Genomic DNA, 21,142 nt, shown 5'->3' on the forward strand with positions numbered 1-21,142 from the left:
TACTGAGCCCTTGCACCACAACTACTGAAGCCCATGCACCTAGAGCCCATGCTCCGCAACAAGAGAAGCCACTGCAGTGAGAAGCCCGCACACCGCAATAAAGAGTAGCCCCTGCTCGCCACAACTAGAGAAAGCCCATGAGCAGCAACGAAGACCCAACACAGCCAAAAATAAATAAATAAAAAATTAAAAATAAGTAAATAAAAATACATTAGTGCTAAAGAATGCTAACCATCATTTAAGCCTTCAGCAAGTCTTAATAGTAACATCAAACATCACTAATCACAGATCACCATAACAAATATAATGAAAAAGTTTGACATGTTGTGAGAATTACCAAAATGTGACACAGAGACATGAAGCGATCAAAAAATGGCATTGATAGACTTACTCAACACAGGGATGCCACAAACCTTCAATTTGTAGAAAATGCAGTATGTGTGATGGACAATAAGTGAAGTTCAATAAAATAAGACATCCCTTTATATAAGAATACAATTGCTTTTTGCATTTTAATCTCATAGCTTGAGACCTTACCAAACTCACTTTTAAGTTCTAGGAGCATTTTTGTAGATTCTTTGAGACCTTCTTCTTAGGCAGTAAAGTCATCCAGAAAGTTTTATTTTCCATTCTGAATGCCTTTTCTTTTTCTTGCCTTGTTGCACTGGCTAAGAGTTCCATTATGAATGTTGAGTAGAAATGGTACGGCAGACATACTTACCTCATTAAATATAATGTTGGCTACAAGATTCTATAGATATCCTTAATCATGTAAAACAAGTTCCCTTTTATTCCTAGAGTACTGATAATTTTATCATGAATAAATGTTGAATTATATCAACAGTTTTTTCTGCAAGTATTAAAATAATCAAGTGATTTTTCTTCTTTTGCCTGCTAATGTAGTAAATTACAATAATACATTGACTGTTAAAACAACCTAGCATTCCCAGGATAAACCCTATTTTGTTGTAATGTACATTTTTACATATGGCTGGATTCCATTTGCAAATATTTTGTTGAGAATTGGAGCATCTATGTTCATGAAGATCTATAGTTTTCTTGTATTCTTTGTTTTGGTATCAGGTAATTCTGGCTTCATAAAATGAGCTGGGAAGTGTCCTGCCCTCTTTTATTTTCTGGAAGGGGTTGTATATAATTGTTATAATTTCTTCCATAAATGTTTGGTATGATTCACCAGTTAAATGACTTGGGCCTGGAGTTTTCTTTCTAAGAAAGTTTGTAACTACAAATTAAATTTCTCTCATAGAAATCAAACTATTCATGTAATTTATTTCTTCATGAATTTTGTAATTTCTGTTTTTCAAGGAATTGGTACATTTCATCTATGTTGTCATGGTTATAGACATAGAATTGTTCATAGTATTCCTTTATTATACTTTCAGTATCTCTAGGGTTTGTAGTGATACCCTCTCTTTCATTCTTGAGATTGGAAATTTATGGCATCTCTCTTTTTCCTTTTCTTGGTCATCTGGCCAGATGTTTATCTTTTTTTATTATTATTTCAAAGAACTAGATTTTAGTTATATTAATTTTCTCTAATGTTTGTTTTCAATTTCATTGATTTCTGTTCTTTGTAATTTTCTTTTTTCTGCTAGCTTTGAGTTTAGTTTGTCCTTTTTTTAGTTTCTTAAAGTGAAAACATAGATTATTGATTTGAGGCCTTTCTTCTTTTCTAATGTACGCATTTTTAGCACTATAAATTTTCCTCTAAGCAGTGTTTTAGCTGCACAGATTTTAGTATGTTAACTTTCATTCAGTTCAAAATATCTTAAAATTTCCTAGGAGGTTTCTTTTTGACCCATGAATTATTTAGAAGTATATTTTTAGTTTCTAAATATTTGGAGTTTTCCATATATCTTTCTATAACTGTAGTTTAATTTTGCTATGACCAGAAAACATACTTTGTATGATCTCAATTCTTTTAAAATTGTTCAGGTTTGTTTTATGGCCCAGGATATGGTATACCTTGGTGAATGTTCCTTGTGCACTTGAAAAGAATGTGTATTCGGTTGTTGTTGTGTTTAGAGTTCTACAAAAGTCAAATAGTTGATAATGTTGTTCAGATCTTCTATATACTTGCTAGTTTTCTGTCTACTTGTATTGATTACTGAGAGGATTTTGAGGTCTCTAAGTATAATAGATTTGTACATTTCTCCACTCAATTTTATCAGGTTTTATTGTGTATCTTGAAGCTCTGCTTTTAGGTGTACACTATTAGGATTGTTATATCTTCTTGCCAAGCTGACATTTCTTATCAGTATATAATGTCCTTTGTATTTTTCCTTGATCTGATATTAATAAAGCCACTCCAGCTTTCTTTTTATTAGTATTTATATTGTATACGTGCTTGCATTACTTTGTTTTAAATTTGTCTATATTCTATAGTCAGGTCCTGTATTATTTTTTTTAACCCTGTCTTTTAATTAATGTGGTTGGAAGATATACATTTAATGAAATCATTAATTTATTTGGATTTAGGTCTACCATTTATTTTGTTTGTCCTCTCTGTGTTGTTATTCTGTCTTCCCTTTTCTGCATTTTACTGGATCTTAAAATATTTTTAGTATTTTACCTATTGGCTTTTTATTATATCTTTCTGTAAAATTATTTTAGAGTTTGCTCTGGGAATTACAATATACGTACCAACTTTTCTGTTTACTTAGAATTCACATTTTACCACCTCAAGTGAAATGTAAAAGTCTTACAACCATATTGTCCCTCTAGCCTTCCCCTTTATGTTGCAATTGTCATATATATTACATCTACTTACGTTGAAAACCCCATCAGACATATTATAATTTTTGCCTTTGAGAGTCATAATTATCTTAAAGAATTTAAGTAGAAAAAATATTATATTCTATTTATCCAGATATTTATCATGTGTATTACTTTTTCTGTCATAGTTTTCTGCATCTCAATCACCATTCACTTAAAGTCAAGCCCAAAACTTGGGTGTCATCTTTTATTCTTCTCTTGTCCTCACACTCCATGTCCAATTCATTAGCAAGCTAGCTCCACTTGCAAAAGTATATCTTGAATATGTCTACGTCTCTCCTTCAAATTCATGGCACCCCAGCCTGGGCCATCATTATTTCTTACCTGTGTAATGGTAACAGTATCCTGACTGATCTCTCCTTCCACTCAGTCCCTGTTCATGCCATTTCTCACACAGCAGCCAGTGTTCAAAATGGGTCTTTTGTTTGTTTTATTTTATTTATTTATTTGTTTATTTATATTTTTAATAGAAATAAAAATTATTGCTTCACAATACCGTGTTAGTTTCTGCTGCACAACAAAGTGAATCAGCCATATGCATACACATGTCCCCATATCCCCTCCCTCTTGAGCCTCCCTCCCACCCTCCCTATCCCACCTCTCTAGGTCATTGCAAAGCACCGAGCAGATCTCCCTGTGCTATGCTGCTGCTTCCCACCAGCCAAATATTTTACATTCAGTAGTGTATATATGTCGATGCTACTCTCACTTGGCCCCAGATTTGGCCTCCCACCCCATGTCATCAAGTCCATTCTCTACGTCTACCTCTTTATTCCTGCCCTGCAACTAGGTTCATCAGTACCTTTTTATTTTAGATTCCATATATATGCAATAGCATACAGTATTTGTTTTTCTCTTTCTGACTTACTTCACTCTGTATGACAGACACTAGGTTCATCCACCTCACTACAAGTAACTCAATTTCGTTTCTTTTTATGGCTGAGTAATATTCCATTGTATATATGTGCCACATCTTTATCCATTCATCTGTCGATGGACATTGACGTTGGTTCCATGTCCTACCCATCGTAAATAGTGCTGCAATAGAACACTGTGGTGCATATTTCTTTTTGAATTATGGTTTTTTCAGGGTATATGCCCAGTAGTGGGATTGCTGGCTCATATGGTAGTTCTATTGTTAGTTTTTTAAAAAACCTCCATACTCTTTTCCATAGTGGTTGTATCAATTTACATTCCCACCAACAGTGCAGGTGGGTTCCCTTTTCACCACACCCTTTCCAGCATTTGTTTCTAGATTTTTTTGGATAATAGCCATTCTGACCGGCGTGAGGTGATACCTCATCGTAGTTTTGATTTGCATTTCTCTAATAATTAGTGATGTTGAGCATCTTTTCATGTGCCTCTTGTCCATCTGTATGTCTTCCTTAGTGAAATGTCTATTTAGATCTTCCACCCGTTTTTTAATTAGATTGTTTGTTTTTTTGATATTGAGCTCCATGAGCTGTTTGTATATTTTGGAGCTTAATCTTTTGTCTGTTGTTTCATTTGCAAATATTTTCTCCCATTCTGAGGGTTCTTTTTGTCTTGTTTATGGTTTCCTTTGCTGTGTAACAGCTTTTAAGTTTAATTAAGCCACATTTGTTTATTTTTGTTTTTATTTCTGTTACTCTAGGAGGTGGGTCAAAAAAGATCTTGCTGTGGTTTATATCAAAGAGTGTTTTTCCTACGTTTTCCTCTAAAAGTTTTATAGTGTCTGGTCGTACATTTAAGTGTTTAATCCATTTGAAGTTTATTTTTGTGTGTGGTGTTAGGGAGTGTTCTAATTTCATTCTCTTACATGTAGTGTCCAGGTTTCTCAGCAACACTTATTGAAGAGGCTGTCTTTTCTCCATTGCATGTTCTTGCCTCCTTTGTCATAAATTAGGTGCCCACAGGTGCGTGGGTATATCTCTAGGCTTTCTACGCTGTTCCATTGATCTGTATTTCTGTTTTTGTGCCAGTACCATACTGTCTTGATTACTGTAGCTTTGTGGTATAGTTTGAAGTCAGGGAGACTGATTCCTCCAACTCCGTTTTTCTTTCTCAAGATTGCTTTGGCTATTTGGGGTCTTTTGTGTTTCCATACGAATTGTAAGATTTTTTTGTTCTAATTCTGTGGAAAATGCCATTGGTAATTTGATAAGGATTTCATTGACTCTGTAGATTGCTTTGGGTAGTATAGTCATTTTCACAATGTTGATTCTTCTAATCCAAGAACATGGTATATTTCTCCATCTGTTTATGTCACCTTTGATTTCTTTCATCAGTGTTTTATAGTTTTCTGAGTACAAGTCTTTCACCTCCTTAGGCAGGTTTATTCCTAGGTATTTTATTCTTTTCATTGAAATGGTAAATGGGAGTGTTTCCTTAATTTCTCCTTCTGAGTTTTCATTGTTGGTATATAGGACTACCAGAGATTTCTGTGCATTAATTTTGTATCCTGCAACCTTACCAAATTCACTAATTAGTTCTAGTAGTTTTCTGGTGGCATCTTTAGGATTTTCTATGTAGAGTTTCATGTCATTGACAAATAGTGACAGTTTTACTTTTTCCTTTCCAATTTATATTCCTTTTATTTCTTTTTCTTCTCTGATTGCTGTGGCTAGGACTTCCAAAACTATGTTGAATAAGAGTGGTGAGAGTGGACATCCTTGTCTTGTTCCTCATCCTAGTGGAAATGCTTTCAGTTTCTCACCATTGAGTATGATGCTTGCTGTGGGTTTGTCATATATGGCCTTATTTTGTTGAAGTCGGTTCCCTCTATGCCCATTTTCTGGAGAGTTTTTTTTATCATAAATGGGTGTTGAATTTTGTCAAAAGCTTTTTCTGCATCTATTGAGATGATCATATGGTTTTTATTCCTTAATTTGTTTATGTGGTGTATCACACTGATGGATTTGCATATATTGAAGAATCCTTGCATCCCTGGGATAAATCTCACTTGATCATGATGTATGATCCTTTTAATGTGCTGTTGGATTCTGTTTGCTAGTATTTTGTTCAGGATTTTTGCATCTATGTTCATCAGTGATATTGGTCTATAATTTTTTTGTGATATCTTTTTCTGGTTTTGGAATCAGGGTGATGGTGGCTTCACAGAATGAATTTGGGAGGGTTTCTCCCTCTGCAATTTTTTGGAAGAGTTTGAGAAGGATCAGTGTTAGCTCTTCTCTAAATGTTTGATAGAATTCGCCTGTGAAGCCATCTGGTCCTGGACTTTTGTTTGTTGGACGATTTTTAATTACGGTTTCAATTTCATTACGTGTGATAGGTCTGTTTTTATTTTCTTATTCTTCCTGGTTCAGTCTTGGAAAATTGTACCTTTCTGAGAATTTGTCCATTTCTTCATGGTTGTCCATTTTATTGGCATATAGTTGTTTGTAGTAGTCTCTTATAATCCTTTGTATTTCTGCAGTGTCAGTTGTGATTTCTCTCTTTTCATTTCTAATTTTGTTATTTTTATTATTTACTTATTTATTAAATTTATTTATTTATTTATATTTATTTTTGGCTATGTTGGGTCTTCGTTTCTGTGCAAGGGTATTCTCCAGTTGTGGTGAGTGGGGGCCAGTCTTCATCACGGTGCGCGGGCCTCTCTCTGTTGCAGCCTCTCCCATTGCTGAGCACAGGCTCCAGACACGCAGGCTCAGTAGTTGTGGCTCACAGCCTTAGCCGCTCCGTGGCATGTGGGATCTTCCCAGACCAGGGCTCGAACCCATGTCCCCTGCATTGGCAGGCAGACTCCCAACCACTGTGCCACCAGGGAAGCCCCTCTAATTTTATTGATTTGCGTCCTCTCCCTATTTTTCTTGATGAGTCTGGCTAAGAGTTTATGAATTTTGTTTATCTTCTCAAAGAACCAGCTTTTAGTTTTATTGATCTTTGTTATTATTTTCTTCATTTCTATTTCATTTATTTCTTCTCTGATCTTTATGATTTATTTCCTTCTCCTGACTTCGGGTTTTCTTTGTTCTTCTTTCTCTAGTTGTTTTAAGTGTAGGGTTAGATTGTTTATTTGAGATTTTTCTTGTTTTTTGAGCTGAGATTGAATTGCTATAAACTTCCCTCTTAGAACTGCTTTTGCTGCATCCCAGAGGTTTTGGGTCATCGTGTTTTCATTGTCATTTGTTTCTATGTATCTTTTTATTTCTTCTTTGATTTCTTCAGTGATCTCTTGGTTATTTAGTAGCACACTGTTTAGCCTCCATGTATTTGTGTTTTTTACAGTTTTTTTCCTGTAGTTGATTTCCAATCTCATAGCATTGTGGTCAGAAAAGATACTTGATATGATTTCAATTTTCTTAAATTTTCCGAGCCTTGATTTGTGACCCAAGATGTGATCTATCCTGGAGAATGTTCCATGTGCACTTGAAAAGCAAGTGTATTCTGCCACTTTTGGGTGGAATATTCTATAAATATCAAGTAGATATATCTGGTCTATTATGTCATTTAAAGGTTGTGTTTCCTTATTTATTTTGTTTGGATGATGTGTCCATCGGTGTAAGTGGGGTGTTAAAGTCCCCTACTATTATTGTGTTACTGTCGATTTCTCCTTTCATGGTTGTTAGCATTTGCCTTATGTATTGAGGTGCTCCTATGTTGGGTGCATAGCATTTAGAATTGTTATATCTTCTTCTTGGATTGATCCTTTGATCGTTAGGTAATGTCCTCCTTATCTCTTGTAACAGTCTTTATTTTAAAGTCTATTTTATATGATAAGAGTACTGCTACTCCAGCTTTCTTTTGATTTCCATTTTCAGGGAGTATCTTTTTCCATCCCTTCACTTTCAGTCTATAGGTGTCCCTAGGTTTGAAGTGGGTCTCTTGTAGACAGCATATATATGGGTCTTATTTTTGTATCCATTCAGCCAGTCTGTGTCTTTTGGTTGGGGCATTTAATCCATTTACATTTAAGGTTATTATCGATATGTATGTTCCTATTACTATTTTCTTAATTGTTTGGGGGCTGTTTTTGTGGGTCTTTTTCTTCCCTTGCGTTTCCACTTAGAGAAGTTTCTTTAGCACTTGTGGTAAAGCTAGTTTGTTGGTGCTGAATTCTCTTAGCTTTTGCTTGTCTGTAAAGGTTTTAATTTCTCCATCAAATCTGAATGAGATCCTTGCTGGGTAGAGTAATCTTGGTTATAGGTTTTCTCTTTCATCACTTTAAGTATTTCCTGCCACTCCCTTCTGGCCTGCAGAGTTTCCACTGAAAAATCAGCTGATAACCTTATGGGGATTCCTTTGTATGTTATTTTTTGTTTTTCCCTTGTTGCTTTTAATATTTTTTCTTTGAATTTAATTTTTGTTAGTTTGATTAATATGTGCCTTGGTGTGTTTTTCGTAGAGTTTATCCTGTATTGGACTCTCTGTGCTTCCTGGACTTGGGTGACTACTTCCTTTCCCATGTTAGGGAAGTTTTCCACTATAATCTCTTCAAATATTTTCCCAGACCCTTTCTTTTTCTCTTCTTCTTCTGAGACTCATATAATTTGAATGTTGGTGCATTTAGTGTTGTCCCAGAGGTCTCTGAGATTGTCTTCAATTCTTTTCATTCTTTTTTCTTTATTCTGTTCCTTGGCAGTTATTTCCACCATAACTGGATCCATGTTTACTTTTAAAACTTTGAAATGTTTTGGATCCCATGTGCACCCATCTCCCATTTTATTCCTCTCCCTTGACCCCAGAATTAAGCCCTAAATTAAATTTGGTGTTTATCACTCCCATACATGTCTTCCTACTTTTACTATGTATGTATGTCTGCTCAGGCTGATATAACAAAATACCACAGACTGGGTAGTTTAAACAACAGAAATTTATTTTCTCAAACTTCTGGATGCTGGACACCCAAGATCAAGGCACCAGCAGAGTTGGGGTTTGTTGATTCCTCTTGTCCTGGTTTATAGACACCCACTTTCTTGCTGTGTCCTACATGACCTTTCTTCTGTGCTTGTGCATGCACATACTAGATGGGGAGGAGGAGGAGAGGGAGAGAGAGATCTCTAGTGTCTCTGCCTCTTTTTATAAGGATTACCAGTCCTTTCAAATTAGAACTCTACCTTGAAGATCTCATTTAACCTTAATAAATTCCTTAAGGGTCTTATCGCCAAATATAGTCACATTGAGGTGTTAGGGCTTCAACATATGAATTGTAGGGAACATAATTCAACCCATAACAGTATGGATCCTTAAAAATTGATAGATAGATAGATAGACAGATAGACAGACAGACACTGTGGTAAAAGATGATATAAGCATATATATTTACCTCAACTAATGAAACCTAAGGAAATTGCTATTGGTAATTTTCCATTTAATAGTTGTGCTTTCCTCAACCAAAACCCCTAATTTTATCAATCCTCTTTTCACTAATTTTTCCAAACTCTGAGAAAAATCTGGGTGAGTCTAAGTTGCAAAGTAGAAAAGTCATCTCTGAGACTTGATAATATACAATATGATAAAAATTATGTATTTTATATTCTTGATCTTTATATCCATATACCTTAAGTCTCTCTTGTGTGAAACAAGTATTATGTAATTATAATAATTAAAATTCAAATGTTGTTTTGAGATGGAGACAAGAATTTTATCTCCTAGCTTTTTAATAAAAAGCATTTCTTGGGAGTTTCCTCGTGGTCCAGTGGTTAGGACACAGTGCTTTCCCTGCTGTGGCCTGGGTTCAATCCCTGGTTGGGGAACTAAGATCCTGCAAGCCACATGCTGTGGCCCCAAAAAAAAAATTTTTAAAAAGCGTTTCTTTTTGAAAAAACAATCCTTTATTAAAAATTATGTAGAGAAGAAAAATGTAATTTACAAAGCCTTTTTATTAGTCAAGTTTAGTGTAATGGAAAAAAAGTTCTAATCCATATCCAGCACTGGAGCCATCATATTTCCATTTTATAGTCAATTGGATAAATTTTCTTTCATTCCACCTCTCAGGATTTGTCCTTTTGAGGCAAACAAACAGCTCAGCCTTGGCAATACTATCTCTCATTTAACAATCTATTTCAGACTTATTCTTGGCAGTTAACAATGACCTCGCATTGCTGACACATTTTCAGTGTGTGTGGCTGTGTATAAAATGTTGCTATCTTCCTACATTGCTTTCCACTTTGTTCATCAACCTTGTCTTGTCTCCTACTCTGTCTGCAGCTCTAATTGTTTTTACTCCTTTGAAACCATCTGAGAAAAGAAGGTCCTAAACGAATAGTCTCCATTTCCAGTCCTTGATGCCTGCTTAGAAAACTTCCAGTTTCTTCCTCCCTGAATATTTTTGGTTCTGTTAAGATATTTTTTCTTCCCATCGAGCCTAATCAAGACCTAGGCTCACCCAATCGTCTTCCAGCAGGAATACCCCCAAGGCCTTCGGATGCCATAATGGAAGAGCATGAGGTTCTAAATAAGAACACTTGATATAAGTCATAATCCTGCCACTTCTTAGCTAGAGACCCTTGAGCAAATCACTGAGCCGCTCTGGGATTCAGTTTCCTCATCTGTAAATATGGGGGTGATCATTATATCTAACTTTTAGGGTTGTTTTAAAGGATTAAATAAATATATATGAATGTTCTTGAGAAGTGTAATTCAGTGATATTGACTTCTGTTCAGTTCAATAAACATTTGTTAGTAACTAACAGGGGTGGCAAACTCAAAAGACTATAGGTAATGTCAATACATGCAGCAGGCAGGGTTCCATGCATTAGGGAGCAGGGAGAATGTGTATCTGGAGAACTAGAGGTCACAAGCCTGTCTGAGGAGGATAACCACTGCTCAGTCCCAGCCCACAGTTTGCATCTGCCACATAGTATGGCAGGCCCCAGAAATGCAAAGAAAAATATCTGGTGTGTGGTAGATTTTGCAATGCACTGCCCCATCTCCCTTCAGGAAATGAAGTGCTGTCCCAGCTGCAGAAAGTGCTGTCAGCAGATGGCCTCCAGCTGTCAACCACTGCAAGGACTGCTTCAGCTGCAGAGCTGCCTCTTCCAATGTCATGCCCCTTCCTGGGATGGGCCATGCCAAATGATTGATCAGGTAAGTGATGCCCGGCCATCCCATGCCAATTTAGAACAACTCTGAAAGGGCACTCAGCTCCAGACCTCTTTATGGTGTTGGATGAGGCAGCTGGGTTTGCAACAGGGCTTGATTTCTCCCTTGGCCCACTCCTGCTTCCTTCTCCTTTCCACAGGTGTTCATCCCAAGGGCGCTCCTGAATAAACATCTTGTACACTAAAGTCTGTCTCAGAATCTGCTTCCTGGGAAATCCAACCTGCAATACAATTCTTGAACTAATGAAACAATTTTTGTGGTGAGCTAGGTAGACAGATGATATCAACATCATATAAGTGCTAGGATAAATATACACGCAAAAGCTACGGGAAGGAAGGAGGGAGGGAGCATCTAGTTCAACCAAGGGGACTCAAGTTAAGTCTTTCCAGAGCAGACAAGCTTGAGATTACTTTTGAAGGCTAATTAGGCTGTAACCAGATAAAGAGGAGGGAACAGATAAAGAAGAGGGAACAGAAAGAAAAGGCTAAAAGCAAACAGATATCCAAGGAATAGAGACTCAGGTATCCATGAAGGACCACCAGCAACTTGTTCTAATAAAACTTAATAGAATAGAACCTAAAAGAACTAATAGAACATAAATTCTAAACTGGGGGTTGGCATGAGATAAAGTGAGAGAGAAAAGTTATAATTTAAGAGCTTGGCCTTGATCCAGTAGATAATGGCGATTGAAGATTTTTCTTCCTAGCTCTTTGGAACTTGTTCTTTCTTTCCCCCAACAAGCTTTACATGTTGGTCCTTCATGGAACCTTATTTTCATTCAATAGGACTGTCTTGAGAAACCTCATCTCTTGACATAATTTAAAATCTAGATATGAACATCCAACTCAAAGTCTCCACTTGAATGGCCTACAAGAACCACAAACTGGATGTGTCCAAAATTGAGTTCATTACCTGATGTTCGTACACCTCATCTTTTTGAATTCCCTACCCCGGTGAACATTAGCACTGTCTATCTACCCAGTTGCCCAAACCAGAGTCCTAGGCATCAGTCTTGATCTCTTCCTCTCCTTCACCCTCCAAGTTCAATCCTTCAATGTCTCCTATGAATAATACCACTTTAATATATTTTGGATCATTCTGTATCTACCACTACTTCCTGAGTTCCGTAAAAGCTCTTAACAACTGGCTAATCTGCCTCCAATTTTACCCTTTTCAAATCTCTTTTCCAAACAACTATAAGAGTAATCCTTCCAAAACACAAATCTGATCACACCAATCCTCAGCTTAAAGTTCTCTGGGGTCCTCACAATCTTTGAGATGAAGTCTAAAGTCCTTAAAACTCTTCATCATCTGACCAGTGATTTCATACTTTCTGCTTCGCCCACACTATATTACTTTAAATTCTTCCAGCTCTTTATGCTCTCTCTTGCTTTTAGGATGTGCACCAGGTTGCACTCATAGCCTGAAATATCTTTCCCTACCTGTCTCTCCTCTTCTCCTTCCTTTTACCTGATTAACTCCTATCAGTCCTTCAGGGCTAAGCTTAGGTGTTAATTTCTCCAGGGAGTTTTCTCTGCCACTCTTACCCTTATTATGAGATAAGTGCCTGGTTTATAATTCTATCTATACTTACTTCTCTCTACCATGGGATTATAATTGAAGGCAGAGAACATGTCTTATTCATTTCTGAATTTCTAACATTTAGCATAATATATGGTACATAATAGTTTACAATAAATATTTTCTAAATAAATGAATGAATGAAACAGAATTTGATATTTAAATGCTCCCTGTGATGGCAATGTGGGTCACAAATTCAAGAGGGAACTTACTAGAGGCCGGAAGACAGGTTACAAGAAGTAGTAATGACCTAAACCAGAAAATTGGGAGTAGAAATAAAGAAAAAAAGGAGTTAGAGAGAGAAATATCTTGGAGGCAAAACGAGCAGAATTGATGATAGGACATCGGGGTGAGAGAAAGATTGTGGTATAAAATGATTCCTAGATTTCTGACTTGGGCACTAAAATAGTGATACCTTAACTATGACAATACAAGGGAATAAAGGGCATAAAGATGATGAGAGTGATGAATTCATTCCAGGCATGTTGAGAGTGAGATGCCAAGGGGAGATTCAGGTGGAGTCACTTGGACATCCACCTACAGGATGAAGGGAGGAGAAGAAACTATAAATGAGATGGCCCACAGGAACAGTGAAGGTACGGAGGTGGAGCACAGTGGAAACTCCAACTTTGCTACCGATTGTGCTGGATCTCTTCCTTTTGCCCCTCCAGATCCACTCTCTGCCCTGCCCCGGGAGACTGACTTATATGGATGACACCAGTGGGCTTCTATGTCCTCTGCTTTTGTTTGGGTTTAGTCAATGTGGGAGACCAAGAGTATACAGAAGGAGAGAGAAGAGTGAAGGCTGGATATTTATTCTCCAGCTTGCTCCCTGCTTCATCCCTTCACCAAATGTCACAGCAACTCTCAGGTAGCCTCTTCAGGCAACCACCTCTCCAGGTTCCAGGAACTGCCCCTTGCCCCATCAGGCCTAGGTGGGCTAATGAAGCCACGTGTTATTAGTATGGGCTGTCCCTAAGCCACACATGCTTCATAAACAGCCCCTTCATTAAATTCTCTTCAATCACCCAGCTTGAATATGCCATCCATTTCCTAAAGAGACCCTGAGTGATACATAGGGAATCCTAGGAAAGAAAAGATAGGCAAACTGATCTGATAAATTAACTCTATTCCAGTGATTTAGCGGATTACCTTTCTGAAAGAGTCTTCTCTGAAAACTAAAGGAATAACTCTAACAGTGGGAATTTCAGGTACCTAAGACAAACGAGTAAGTGGTTGGTAGCCAGGATGACTGTAATGGGAAATAACTTGGGAATCCCACAAATTAAATTTCAAGGAGGCACCTTCCAAAGGGCTAAATAACTGTACAAATTCATCACTTGTAGGTATCCATGGTGACATGGTATCATATTATAATGAACTTTGTGAGACAATAATAACAGGGGTTACAAATAACTGGGTATATGGGCTTCCCTGGTGGCGCAGTGGTTGGGAGTCCGCCTGCCGATGCAGGGGACGTGGGTTTGTGCCCCGGTCCGGGAGGATCCCACATGCCGTGGAGCGGCTGGGCCCGTGAGCCATGGCCGCTGGGCCTGCGCGTCCGGAGCCTGTGCTCCGCAGTGGGAGAGGCCACAGCAGTGAGAGGTCCGCGTACAGCAAAAAATAAATAAATAAATAACTGGGTATAAAATGCTGGTGGGTTGGGGGAATGGATATAACAGTACTACACTCTTGCCACTCAGTGACACCCACCCCACTTGAGTCTAATAGCTGGGCATCAAAATAGAGCAAAAGAAATGTAAGAATGTTAGGAGAAACTCAGCTGTCTACTCCACTGGGACCACAGATTAATATTTATATATCTTGTTGCATTGAAGATGGGGTTTTGGTAAACACATATGGCTTCAACATAATTTTTTTTAAAGCTGGACAATGGCCTTTCTTGAAGCTCCTCAAAATATAATACAGGCCACTGTCGACTCTGCCCCAGTTCTATGATATCTCCTTCCATGTCTGTATCCTCTTGGTCGTCTTTACTGCTCCACAGTTTATGACTCACTTTCTACATGAACCCTCTAAAGTAATTCCACTTGACTCAAGGTGGCTATTGTCATAGTTATAACCCCTCAGCAGCCCTTATCTTGCTAGCTTGTTTACAGAAAGTGGCCAGATTGCAAATTTAATTTGTTTTCCTATGATTTATCCAATCAATCCTGCCAAAATGCAGGGGGAAAAAATAACGGAGGCTACTGGAGAACAATTAAAACATCAACATGTTTAGAGACTTAACAGTAATGCAAATATGAAATAGTTTTGATGTTGATATTCAAGTCATTAGAACTTAGTGTTAATCAGGCCATTAGAACTTTGCATTAACTTACCAGTTAGCCAAGAAGGGCAGCGGACCCAGGGCTGTGGGTTGCTTATCTCAAGTCAACAATCTAAATCAAATAAAAGAAAAATCCCAAACTCGGCAGTAACCCTAGAGTCCATCTCTTCTAACTTGCTTCATTTTTTAATAGATCTTTATTGGAGTATAACTGCTTCACAATACCGTGTTAGTTTCTGTTGTATGCCAAAGTGAATCAGCCATATGCATACATATGTCTCCATATCCCCTCCCTCTTGAACCTCCCTCCATCCTCCCTAGCCCACCCGCCTAGATCATCGCAAAGCACCGAGCTGATCTCCCTGTGCTATGCTGCTGCTTCCCACTAGCTATCTATTTTACATTCGGTAGTATATATATGTCGATGCTACTCTCTCACTTCACCCCAGCTTCCCCCTCCCTCCCTCCTCAAGTCCATTCTCTATGTCTACATCTTTATTCATGCCCTGCATCTAGGTTCATCAGTACCATTTCTTTTTAGATTCCATATATATGTGTTAGCATACAGTATTTGTTTTTCTCTTTCTGACTTACTTCACTCTGTATGAGACTCTAGGTCCATATACCTCACTACAAATAACTCAATTTTGTTTCTTTTTATGGCTGAGTAATATTCCATTGTATATATGTGCCACATCTTCTTTATCCATTCATCTGTTGGTGGACATTTAGGTTGGTTCCATGTCCTACCTATTGTAAATAGTGCTGCAGTGAACATTGGGGTGCATGTCTCTTTTTGAATTATGGTTTTCTCAGGGTATATGCCCAGTAGTGGGATTGCTGGCTCATATGGTAGCTCTATTTTTAGTTTTTTAAGGAAGCTCCATACTGTTTTCCATAGTGGTTGTATCAATTTACATTCCCACCAACAGTGCAGGTGGGTTCCCTTTTCACCACACCCTTTCCAGCATTTATTGTTTCTAAATTTTTTTGATAATGGTCATTCTGACCGGTGTGAGGTGATACCTCATTGTAGTTTTGATTTGCATTTCTCTAATAATTAGTGATGTTGAGCATCTTTTCATGTGCCTCTTGGCCATCTGTATGTCTTCCTTGGTGAAATGTCTATTTAGGTCTTCTGCCCATTTTTTAATTGGATTGTTTGTTTTTTTGATATTGAGCTCCATGAGCTGTTTGTATATTTTGGAGCTTAATCTTTTGTCTGTTGTTTCATTTGCAAATATTTTCTCCCCAACTTGCTTCTTACTTCACTAATTTCTTACATGATGTCCCTGACAAAGTCACTTGTTAACATATTCTGCCCAAACTGAGCACCTGCCAAGCATCGTTTAACCCCAAAGATGAAAGTACTTTGGTTGCTGCTTCCAAGGAACTCACACCAAGCCTGTCCTTGAATGCTGACTTCATAACATAAATCATTAACAACAAGTTCTCTTGAACAAAATCTGCCTCCACACAAGTTCTGGAAGACAAAACTCTTCTGCCTTCAATATTTTTCGCAAGTAATTATACTTTTGTGCCATCCATCTCCACCCAACTCTCTTTTAGGCAAAATATACCAAGTTTTTTCCATCGCTCCTCCTATGCCTTGGTGTCCAAGCCACTCATGATCCTGGTCATCCTCTTCTATGCACATTCAAGTGTATCAAATCCCCTCTTAATAGGAAAAGCACAAACTGGAAGATACACCTGAGATTTCTTCTGTTACGATGTGGGCACTGTCTTTTTACTAACGTAGCTACAATTCCTTGGCTTTTGAAAAATCCTCCTGCGATTCTATTATGAGTATGGGCTTTGGGGTCAGACCCCAATTTGTAGTGATAGATAATTTTGCAATCTTGGACAAGTTACTTCACATCTCAAAACACTAAAAAAAAAAATCATCTGTGAGACAGACATAAGGTATTTTTTTGAGGGTCAAAGTGTATGACATAGGTAAAGCTCCCAGCACAGTACCTGATAGATAGGAAATGCTCAAAAATCATTAATTGATGCCTTTAACATCACTTCTACTTTCACAGATGCATCGTTTTCCTTTTTTTCCCCCCACATAAACTGACACCAAATCTAGTACCATCCATCCTGTATTTAACAGATTTTCTCCCTGAAATTTAAGACTTCACATTTCCTATTATAACAGTTCATATGCTTTCATCTTCTCTTCCCAATTTATTAAGATTTTCTCTAACTTTTGAATCTCATTGTGTTGCCTGCAGATTCGATATGCCTGACCTTTAAGTCCTCAGCCAAGTCACTGATAAAGCGGCGACTGAAGAAGGACCAAGGACAAAAAGCCCTGTGACACCTAAGGAGGACTTCATCTAGGTTTACATCCATTTCCACTTTTCATCAGTTGTTTAATGAGTTGTGAATAGAGCTTATTGCACTGACATCTGACACACATTCCTTCATCTTTCCACAAGAACATCCTGAGAGAAAAACCAAGCTAATAAATTTGTCCCTGGCATCCCCATGTCTATTTACCCGGTAACTCGTTAAATAAGAAAATGACACCTGCTATGATTTAGTGAATTTATACTGGCTCTTGATGCTCATTTTCTTTTCCAGTTACCTGTAAGTCATCTCTTTAATAATCCATAATTTTTCTCTTCCTCTTTCTTCTTCTTTGTGGTAGGCCAAATAATGCCCCTCCCCACAAATATGTCCATGTCCTAATCCCAGAACCTGTGAATTTGTTACTTTACAGGGCAAGGGAACTTTACAGATGTGATTAAGGTTAAGGGTTTTGAGATGAGGAGATAATCCTGGATTAACTGGGTGGACCCAGACTAATCACGTAAGTCCTTAAAAGCCCTGGAACCGGGCTTCCCTGGTGGCGCAGTGGTTGAGAGTCCGCCTGCTGATGCAGGGGACACGGGTTCGTGCCCCGGTCCGGGAGGATCCCACATGCCGCGGAGCGGCTGGGCCTGTGAGCCATGGCCGCTGAGCCTGCGTGTCCAGAGCCTGTGCTCTGCAGCGGGAAAGGACACAACGGTGAGAGGCCCGCATACCACAAAAAAAAAAAAAAAAAAAAAAAAGCACTGGAACCTCTTTTCCTGGGTGTGGTCAGAGGGAGATCAAATTTTCTAGTTACTAGAGAAAAAGAGTTAGAGGGGTGCAATGTTGCTGGGTTTTGATATGGAGGAAGGGGGCCTCAAGGCAAAAGAACATGGGCAGCCTCTAGAAGCTGGAAAAGCAGGGAACATATACTCCTCTGGAGTCTCCAAAAAGGAATGCAGCTCAGCCAACACCTTGACTTTATCCCAGTGAGACCTGCATTGGACTTCTGACCTTGAGAACTGTAAGATGGTATACCTGTGTTAAGCCACTAAGTGTGTGGTAATTTTTTACAGCTACCACAGGAAACTAATACCTCCTTCCCCTCCTCTATTGTAAATATTTACTTTGAGTCGGCATAAAATTTTCTTCAAATTCACTTTTGGCCAATTGGGGCTTAATTGGTCCAAGGCATAGGAGACCAGTATGTTTGGTGAATTGCAGGAAATCATCAATCTCCTAATAACGAATTATCCTTATCTCTTTACTAATGCAGGTAAAAATGAAATAGCTCCAGAGCAAAACTTAGAATTCTTATAATCACTATGACTAATAACTATATCTCTTTTTGAAAAATGTAAAGTTCTTCTGGTCTTTACTCCCTTGCACCTCTGATGTAATTTAATAAAATCAGGTGCAGTTTTACTGAATGTATTCTACCCTTACAACACGTACAATAACGTTATCATGGAAACTACCTTTGTGAGCCGGAGCCCAACTCTCATCTAAGAGTTTTGTGACTTTCAGGGAATTCCCTGGCGGTCCAGTGGTTAAGACTCTGCACTTTCACTGCCGAGGGCCCGGGTTCCATCCCTAGTCGGGGAACTAAGATCCCGCGAGCTGCGTAGCGCAGCCAAAAAAGAGTTTTGTGACTTTCAGCAGTCACTTCCATCCCTCTGCACCCCAGTTTTCATACCTAGAAAAATAAGGACATTAGACGGGATAATCTCTAAGGTCTCTTTCTTCCTCTCAATTGCTGTGTTCTGTCAGAGTACAGATAAAAAAAAAAAAAAAGTCCCTGTTTCTTTGCTGAAGGATAAACCAATTGAAGTACAGTACTTCAATCCTTTGTTCATGCCAGTCCCTCCACATGAAATGCACTCTCCTTCTCCTTTATTTTCTCTTACCACTTATATCTCCAGGTAGTAAAATCCTACTCTGCTTTCAAGTTCCAAATCAAATGCCACTTATCGTGAAGACTTCCTTGATCATAGCATCAGGAGCTCATCTTGCTCTCCTCCAAAATGCTCCGGCACTCATTGCCTGTAGGCTTATCACAGACTGAGTTATTATTCCTTTCTGTTGCAACATCTTGCCACTCCAACTGGACTATTGCTTCTCAAAGATGGGGACCATGTTCCTTGTTGTCTCCTAATAGCAGGTGTTGAGTACATATCCTTCCTTCTCTCTTATCATAATGGAATTGGTGGCCTACTCATTCTGAAGCCTACCTCTTTCTGTCTTCCGATTCTATCCCTCTTGCCTCTCACAAACTTGGTGACATCCATTATCCCCCATCGCTCCTTTCCCTTCAACTTCAACTTCTCTTTCAGTCTCAGTCCATCAGCTCAATTATCTTCCAATAAAAAAAAAAAAAATTCCTCCCTTGGCTCATGCCCAACTCTAGCTACATCCTTGGATCTCCCACTGCCAAATTTCATGAAGGAGTTGAGTCATTCACAACTAGTGCCTCAACTTCTCCATCTCTCATGCCTCTCTCTCTCCACTCCAGGCTGGTTTTCACCCCATCATTTCAACAAAACATACTTCCCCCAGGGTGACCAATGTCCTCCAAGTCACCACAGCCATTAGACACCGTATTTATCTTCTAGGCAGCATTTATACTATCGACTCTGACCTGCTTTTTGAAACACTGTCCTCCAATGTCTTCCATGATTTTACACTCCTCTTTCGCCTAGATGTTCCTTTGGTCTACATTGCCAGCTTACCTTCTATTATTCACCTCTCAAATACTTAACTTCCTTAGAGTTATAGCCTAGATTCTCTTCTGCACTTGGTCTATAAGGTCTCTCTAGATTCTTTCCTTCCCCAAGGCTCCAACTTTCATGAAAAAGAGAAAACTAGAGAGGCAAGGCCTTTGCTGTCCAGAAGTTTATATCCCAATGTAAAAAAAACAGACAATAGGGACTTCTCTGGTGGTCCAGTGGTTAAGACTCCGCGTTTCCAATGCAAGGGGCCCGGGTTTGATCACTGATCAGGGAAATAAGACCCCACATACCACCACTGAGCCCATGCGCTCTAGAGCCTGCGTGCCCCAACTACAGAAACCCACACATCGCAACTAGAGAAGTCTGCGCGCCACAAGAAAGAGCCCGTGCAGACAAAATAAATAAATAAAAATTAAAAAAAAAAAGGCAACAGATAAGCAGACAAATAAATTATGAAATAATTTCATATGGTACAAAACTAGACATAAAGAATGTCTGCATACAGAGATCATACAACAATAATTTTTTTTTTTTTTTTTGTGGCCGTACCACCCGGCTTGCAGGATCCTAGCTCCCCACCCAGGAATCGAACCTGGGCCCTCGGCAGTGGAAGCTCGGAGTCCTAACCACTGGACCGCCAGGGAATTCCCCATACAACAATAAACTTAAAATTAAGTTGCTGGTCAACAAATGTAGGACTCAAAATTCAAATTAACAATTTTAATTTAATCGGACACGTGCAGCCGGCCACTCTACCCCACGATCTGAATGCAGCACCCTCTTCAATGCACAGGCTCCTCTGAGTCCAGTGTGTTGACCACATGCTGTGTAATGACTCAATGCTTCCACCTCTTGTCTCCATTTAAACTATGCAGAGCCTTCCTTTGTACATCCTGTGATGAAGTCATTTGGCCTTCACTTGGTGAGAACAACCTTCACATGTTAACTGCCTGTGTGTGTGTGTTTTCCAAATCATTTGTCTCCAACAATTAAAGTGGCACTCCCTGGAACCAACAAAAATCTCAAACACAGACAAAAATTCAGGCCCTGAAAGCACATGGCAGCTCTCTGTTAAGTTGATCATCCAAAGGAACCAAAATATGTTGACAGTCATTTATTACGATCATCAAAATGAAAACACAAAATTAAATTCTTGCAGAGAACTCAAGGCCCCTTGAAAATACAACTGCAGGCTTTCAAGGATCTTCAGACCCTAATTTGAGAAACACGAATAACGTGAAAGGTCCTTGACTCAAAATCAAAAATTGTGGATACACATTCCAGCCCTGACATTTGTAACGAGTGGGCCTAGGCTATTTACTTTATAGATTTGTTAGAGAGATTAAAAAAAATCATAGTACTAAGATAATTTGTGAACTCATGTTTACAACATGTTAGAAGATGT

The 21,142-nt window shown here is 38.5% G+C and overlaps 1 long non-coding RNA gene across 4 annotated transcripts in view; it reads right to left on the reverse strand.

Annotated features, from left to right (window-relative positions):
* Positions 1-21,142, reverse strand: part of LOC137227737 (uncharacterized) — a 165,737-nt gene that overhangs the window by 90,069 nt on the left and 54,526 nt on the right. Inside the window, exon 4 of one of the 4 annotated variants that reach the window (XR_010944981.1) lies at positions 8,563-8,758. The exons of the other annotated variants lie outside the window; for them this stretch is intronic. This is a non-coding gene — a long non-coding RNA (uncharacterized lncRNA). Of the gene's footprint in view, positions 1-8,562; positions 8,759-21,142 lie in introns of those variants that run through there. 4 annotated transcript variants of the gene reach the window in all.

The sequence above is a fragment of the Pseudorca crassidens genome, chromosome 7 (genome assembly GCF_039906515.1).
Source record: "Pseudorca crassidens isolate mPseCra1 chromosome 7, mPseCra1.hap1, whole genome shotgun sequence".
NCBI lineage: Eukaryota > Metazoa > Chordata > Mammalia > Artiodactyla > Delphinidae > Pseudorca > Pseudorca crassidens.